This window comes from Nannospalax galili, unplaced genomic scaffold (assembly GCF_000622305.1).
Source record: "Nannospalax galili isolate Female #2095 unplaced genomic scaffold, S.galili_v1.0 scaffold95, whole genome shotgun sequence".
In the NCBI taxonomy this organism is placed as follows: domain Eukaryota; kingdom Metazoa; phylum Chordata; class Mammalia; order Rodentia; family Spalacidae; genus Nannospalax; species Nannospalax galili.
Genome location: NW_008342393.1, coordinates 4257356 through 4264046, shown reverse-complemented (window position 1 = coordinate 4264046; position 6691 = coordinate 4257356).

Sequence of the window (6691 nt, the reverse complement as noted above, 5' to 3'; positions counted from 1 at the left end):
AATGATTATGCACTGGGCTTTGAAAACAGGTGGAGCTGTCACTTCTTGCTGTGTAAACTTGCTGTGTTTCCTAACTTCTCTGAGCCTCAGGCTTCTCACTTGTGAGTTGGGGATAATTGTGCCTGCTGTATAGAGTAATCATGAAGATTGTGGGATAATTAAATGTGATAATGTATGCAAGTGGCTTACTGTCTTCTATGCTGTGTGGTAGGGGTACATGTCCTGTGGCCTGATGCTAGTGTTTCTGTAGGTCAAGGGCTCCTTGGGCTTTCTCTGGAATACAGACCCCTCATTGATTCAGGAATCCCAGAGGTTCTAATCTGGGAAAAAATCAGAATCTGATGTTGAGAGCCATGAAATTGACAGAGTTGTCTGTAGTCTGACTTTACATTCTGGGACAACTCAGGAAGCCAGAGAATTAGAGCTTTTGGGTGGGACTTCCAGAAAAGGTGCCAGTTATGTGGTATTATCAGAGTGGTGTGGAGGAAGCAAGAGCAAACTGTTTCCTACCCAAACAGAATACAAACCACTGTGTAGACTATGAGGCTCTTGCCAAACTTGAGTAGAAGCAGGAACTCTCAAAGGCAACTGGTGCAATGTACTAGAACATTCTAGGCCCCTCTGTGTACAGCAGGAGAAACCACTTACTCTGAAAACAATATTTTTCTAAGTGCCACCAGGTTACTAAGTGGGAACCGTGTTGATCTAGTACCTTGGGATTTTTTTCATTAGATAGACTTGGCTGTCAAGGCCATTTTGTTGAGCCAGAGCCATTTTGTGGAATAAATGTGTTGGGTACAGGAAATCCACAGGAAAAGCCAGGAATAGGCACCTAATTCAGTCAGGGCTGAAGAGTTGGCAGGGATATAAGCAGGCTTCATTCCTTCAGTCAAAACAGATTTACCAAAATGCTAATGAAATGTAATGTCAGGGCACCTCACCTACAAAGATCCCTCCCAAAGTTCTGCTCCTAATTCCACAGTTATAGTTGTTTTTTTCATTCTTTAAGGGGGACACTAAAAATAATTTTTTAAAAATTTTATTATTTTTATTTTATGTGTATGAGTGTATTGCCTGCATGTATGTGAGGGTACCCGTGTCAAGCAATGCCGTGGAGGTCAGAAGAGGGCTTCAGAGTCCCCTGGAACTGGAGTTAGGATGGTTCATAGCTTCCATGTGGGTCCTGGGAATTGAATCTGGGTCCTCTGCAAGACCAGTCAGTGCTCTTAACCGCTAACCCATCTCTCCAACCCCACTAAAAATAAAAATTTTTTTTTGGTCTTTTTGAGATAGGGTTTTCCTACAGCTCCAGCTGTCCTGGAACTCACTATGTAGACCAGGCTGGCCTTGAATTCACAGAGATCCACCTGCCTCTGCCTCCTGAGTGCTGGGATTAAAGGCGTGCACCACAACGCCCAGCTAAAAATAATGTTTTAAAGAAAGAAAGGCTGCTGGGCATTGTGGCACACACCTTCAATACTGCAGAGGCAGGTGAATCTCTGCAAGATCAAGGCCAGCCTGGTCTACATAGTAAGTTCCAGTCTCAAAAAAAGAGGAGGAAGAGAAAGAAAAGAAATAGCAGGAGGACAAATAAGAAGCAGAGAAAAAAAGGAAGAGGAAGGAGGAAGAGGAAGAGGGGAGGAGGGAGAGGAGGAGGAAGAAAAAAGAAGAACCCACAACAGCATCAGGTCTCACAAAACCTGTAGCCTTCCCTGCTTTCAGTCTTTTAGCCTTAAGTTTCAAGAGTGACCAGAAATATTAGAGCAACAAATACTTGACTGATGCCATCTCAACCTTGCTAGATGCAGTGGCTCGTTACTAATGCTGACAAGACAGAGCAGAGCTTATAGGACCCTTTGCCTAGAGGTGAATAGAAAGGAAAAATGTATATTTAAAAATGGCTTAGGAGACATTATAAAGCGGCCTAGAAGCTGCATGAAACGATGGGCTACAAACCAATCTCCTTAGTCCAGAGAGAATCATCAGTGTCTATCAGGGTCAGTGGAGGAACACCTGGAGAATGCAAACTAGAAGTGCAAGTTGAAGTAAATAATGATGAAGATGGAGTTATAGAAATGGGGAAAGCCTCATTTATCAAGCCACAAAAATCAAACCGAGTAAGAATCTATATTGGCAATCCACAGTTATTATTATTATTTTTTTAATGTGTTTTGCCTGTATGTATGTAAGTGTACCTGTGTTGTACAAAGACTGCAGAGGCCAGAAGAGGGCATCAGACAGAAGAGGGCATCAGAGACCCTGGAACTGGAGTTACAGATGCTTGTTAGCCACCATGTGGATGCTGGAAATCAAAAACCCAGGTCCTCTACAAGAGCAGCCCTTAACCCCCGAGACATCTCTCCAGCCCCCACAGTTATTTTATTTTATTTTTTTGCAAAAACCTTTATAGAGAATGGTTTTAGCTCCTAAAATAAGCTTTTGAGCCTATGCTTTGGGTGTAAGGGAAATCGGACTACAGACCAACATTCAAATTGCTCATCCCTTTTGTTACATTTATAATGTGTTTAATAAGATTTTGATAATACTGGATGCCTGACTTGGTGCATGGTATGAGGGGAAGAGAGAGGGGTTAGATGTGAAATCAGATAGAGAATTGCTGGGCAATTACAGTTTTAAATTTTTTATTTTATTTTATGTGTATATGCCTGAATGCATGTTTGTACACTGGGTGTGTGCCTGGTGCCTGGGAAACTAGAAGAGGGCATCAGATCCCCTGGAACTGGAGTCACAAGTGGTTGTGAGCCACCATGTGTGTGAGTGCTGGGAACTGAATCCAGGTCCGCTGCAGGAGCAGCAAGTGCTCTTAATCCCTCCAACCCCAGGCAATTACATTTTTTGAGGCAGATATGAAGGAGGTAAATGGGAACAGTGAAGACAGAACCCTAAAGCAGGAATGAAGCAAAATGTCTTCTGATTTACACACAGCCCCCCGCGAATGTACTGAACTAATATCACCTCTCCAGAGATTTTCTTCTCTGACGCTGGAGTGTCTAAGAAAGTTGGACATGGGGTACAGAGTACTTCCCCCAAGGTGCTGCTCTAGAAACCAGCCAGCTCCTGGAGGTACACAAATCACTTGGTACAGTAAACATAAATTGTATTTTTTTAAATGTTTTTATTATTTTCTATTTATATGTATGTGGGAGAGGGACATGCAGATGATTGTGGGTACCCTTCAAGAAAAGAAAAGGGCATTAGATCCCCTGGAGTTGGAGTTAAAGGCAGTTGTGAGCTGCCTGACCAATGGGTGCTAGGAACTGAACTCAGGTCTTCTGGAAAACCAGCAAGCACCTCAACCATTGAGTCATCTCTCCAGCCCCTAAAGTATGTTTTATTGTATTTTTAATTATTTTATTTTATGCGTACGAATGTTTTGCCTATATGTATGTAAGTGCACCCATGCATTCAATGCCCACAGAGGTCAGAAGATGGCCTCAGATCTCCCAGAACTGGAATTACAGACAGTTGTTGGCTGACACATGGGTGCTGGGAACCGAACCCAGGCCCTTTGCAAGAGCAAAACTGCTTTTAACCACTGAGTCATCTCTCTAGCCCCATTATTTTTTAAAAAAGATTTATTTAGTGTGTATGTATGTGTGTGGGGCTGGGCACATGCATACCACAGATTAGGTGTGGAGGTCTAAGGACAACTTGCTGAAGTTGGATCTCTTCTACTGTGTAGGCTCTGGGGATCAAACTCAGGTAGTCAGGCTTGGTGGCAAATGCCTTTCCCCAGTGAACCATCTTGTTGGCCCTGAAGTGTATTTTAATTCATTTTTCTGTGAAGGACCAACTGCGTGCTGGTTACAGCCAAAACGTGGGTTTTTTTGTTTGTTTTTTTGTTTGTTTTTTTTTGTCTTTTTGAAGCAGGGTCTCCCTGTAGCCCCAGCTGTCCTGGAACTCACTATGTAGACCCAGCTCGCCTTGAACTCACAGAAATCCGCCTGCCTCTGCCTCCCAACTGCTGAGACTACAGGTGTGCCACCACGCCTGGCTCAAAACATGTGTTTTAAGCAGGGCAAAACAGTACACGCCTGTAACCTAGCACTTGAGAGGAGAGGTAGAAGGACCAAGAGTTCAAAGCTAGTCTCTGCTATAAAATAAGCTGGAGGGCAGCCTGGGCTATATGAGATCCTGTATAAAAAAACAAAGGATACACAGGTTCTTCTTAGGAAGCTTATCTACTTTCAAAAACGAGAAATGCCATCCTAGGTACTCTAGAGTTCAAAACATGTCTTGCATCTCTCACAGTGACCTTTTAGCAATACCAAGAGGGCAGGCGTATATAAAAAGATTAGAAGGCTCGTCCTTAATCCCAGCACTTGGGAGGCAGAGGCAGGTGGATCTCTTCCAGTTCAAGGCCAGCCTGGTCTGCATAGTGAGTTCCAGGTAGCTGGGGCCACAGAGAGACCGTGTCTCAAAAAGACCAGAAGGCTCTCCCACTTAGCATGGATCTCTCATCTACAAATTTATCTAAATCCATTTGTTGGGGGAAAATGGTTAATTTAAATATAATTTATACATCATAAAATTCAATCATTATACATGCATAAGTCTATGTTTTTTTTCTTTGCAGTAAAATTGTATAATTGTGCATCATTACCATATCCCAGTTTAGGATCATTTCACCACCCCAGAAAGTTCCATTGGATCCATTTGTAGGTAATCCCTGATCCCACCACCAACCCTAGGTAACTACTGATCTGCTTTCTGTCTCTATAAATTTGCCTTTTCTGGACATTCTGTACACCTAGAATGGTGTAATAGGTTTAGTCTTCTGTGCCTGGCTTTTGTCATTTGGCATAATGTTTTCAAGTTCTAGCCATAGTGTAGCATGTATTAGTAGCCAGTTCCTTTTAATTAATGACAGTATTCCACATACATTCTTTTAGATGTTATTTATGTTTGGAGGTAACATTGAAGAGAATGCATTGAAGCTTGGTCCCCTTATCCTGCCTCTATCTGAGTGATCTTTGGCAAGTCCTTCTTTTAGATATCTGTTTCTCTATAACACAAGGAGATTGAATCATATACAGTCTGTGATGTCTCTTCCAGTTATTTTTTTCGGGTATAATACACAAAAGTAGACAAGTTTATCTTTAACAATTATCCCATTCAGGCCAGGCATGGTGGCACACGCCTTTAATCTCAGCACTCGGGAGGCAGAGGCAGGCAGATCTCTGTGAGTTCAAGGCCAGCCTGGTCTACATAGTGAGTTCCAGGACAGCTGGGGCTACAGGGAGACCCTGTCTCAAAAAGACCAAAAAAAAAAAAAATTATCCCATTCAGGCCAGGTGTGGTGGGGTGCCATACATCTTTAATCCCAGCACTTGAGAGGCAGAGATAGGTGGATCTCTCTGAGTTTGAGGCCAGCCTGATCTACATAGCGAGTTCCAGGCCAGTTGGGGCTACAGGGAGACGATGTTGCAAAAAGACCAAAAGAAAGAAAAAAAAAATTATCCCACTCATAGCGTATCCCTAATTATTATTAATTCTCTTTTTCTTTTTGTGGTGCTGGGGTTTGAACCTAGGGTCTCATACATTCTAGGCAAGTGTTCTACTACTGAGCTATATCCTCATCTTTCTTTTTCTTTTTTTCTTTTGAGACAGGGACTCACTAAATTGCCCAGGCTGACTTCAAACTCACCCTGTAGCCCAGGTAGGCCTCGAACTTGCAATCTTCCTGCCACAGTCTCCTAAGTAGCTAGGATTATAGGCCTACTGTGCCATGCTTAGCTTATAATTATTTTTAAATTTTTTTTTTTGGTCTTAGATAAAACTGGAACGTTGACAAAGAACGAAATGACTGTTACACACATAGTTACTTCAGATGGTCTGCATGCTGAGGTATTCTTTAGCTTTTAAATTTTTTTATTAAAACAACAGTATACCTTTGTTGAGAAACTTGGTGTTTTATTAATGTATGTGTATGACTGTATTGCCTACATGTGCACCTGTGTTGTGCAATACCCTCGGAGGTCAGAAGAGGGCTTCGGATCCCCTGGAACTGGAATTAGGACAGTGGTTAGCAGCCATGTGAGTGCTGGGATTTAAACCCTCTGTAAGAGTAGCCAATGCTCTTAACTGATGAGCCATCTCTCTAGCCCCACTTTTTAGTTTTTTTTTTTTGGTCTTTTGAGACAGGGTCTCCCTGTAGCCCCAGCTGTCTTGGAACTCACTATGTAGACCAGGCTGGCCTTGAACTCACAGAGATCCACCTGCTTCTTCCTCCCGAGTGCTGAGATTAAAGGTGTGTACCACCATGCCCAGCTTATTTTTAAATTTTTTAAAAATAAAAAAATTTATTTTTTGAGGGGGGGGCACACGTGAAGATCAGAGGACAACTTTCGGCAGGTAGTTGGTTCTCCCCTTCTACTATGTTGTTCCTAGGGAATGATCTCAGGTCATTGGGCTTTGCAGCAGGCTCCTTTACCTGATGAGTCATCTCACCAATCCTGCAATTACTTCTTAAAGCAATCCAATTATATCATTTTAAAAAATCTACCCAGGCTGGTTGTGGTATTGCACACCGTAATTACAGTACTCAGGAGGTGAATCTCTGTGAGTTCGAAGTCAGCCTGGTCTACATAGCATGTTCCAGGTCAGCCAGGGCTATATAGTAAAATGCAATCTGGAACAAAAACAAGAACAAAACCAAATAAAATCTACC